This window comes from Solanum pennellii, chromosome 1, assembly GCF_001406875.1.
Source record: "Solanum pennellii chromosome 1, SPENNV200".
Taxonomy (NCBI): domain Eukaryota; kingdom Viridiplantae; phylum Streptophyta; class Magnoliopsida; order Solanales; family Solanaceae; genus Solanum; species Solanum pennellii.
The window spans coordinates 31,707,277-31,707,868 of NC_028637.1; positions in this window are offsets into that span (position 1 = coordinate 31,707,277).

Consider the following 592-nt stretch of genomic DNA (forward strand, 5'->3'; position numbering starts at 1 on the left):
GGACATTGTGATATTTCCCTTCTCCTTGTCTGAGGTTTCTTGGAGATTTGTCAGGTAGCTGTTTCCATCGCAGCAGACTTTCTTCTCCTTAATTATGATCTTGTTCTATTCTAGAAACAAGTTCATTTGAGACTTGAGTTTTTCTTTTGAATCAATTGTAATACTTTAGAGGCTTGTACACGTGACTACCAGGTTTTGGGAGTTTTATTAAGTTACTTATATTTTATTTCCGCACTTTATTGTAATGGTTGAGTTTTATGCTGACTTGTCTTGGTGGGATAAGACGAGTGCCATCACGTCCATTTTTGGGTCGTGACATGCAACTCTTCATTTTTCATTCCCACCTTTTAAAACCCAACAATTTCTGTATTTCTATCATATTTTTGAATTTTATGTTTACTTGTGTTGGTAGGATGAGATGAGTGTCATTACGTCCATATTGGTGTCGGGACTAATGGTACTAGAACCCCTGGTTCATAGGTCTCACGTGTCTATAGGCAAAATCTAAGTAGAGTCTTGAGGATCGATACAAAAACATTTGAGAGGCTATGAAGACTTTTAGTAAACTTAATTTTATTCATTCTTTCTTATA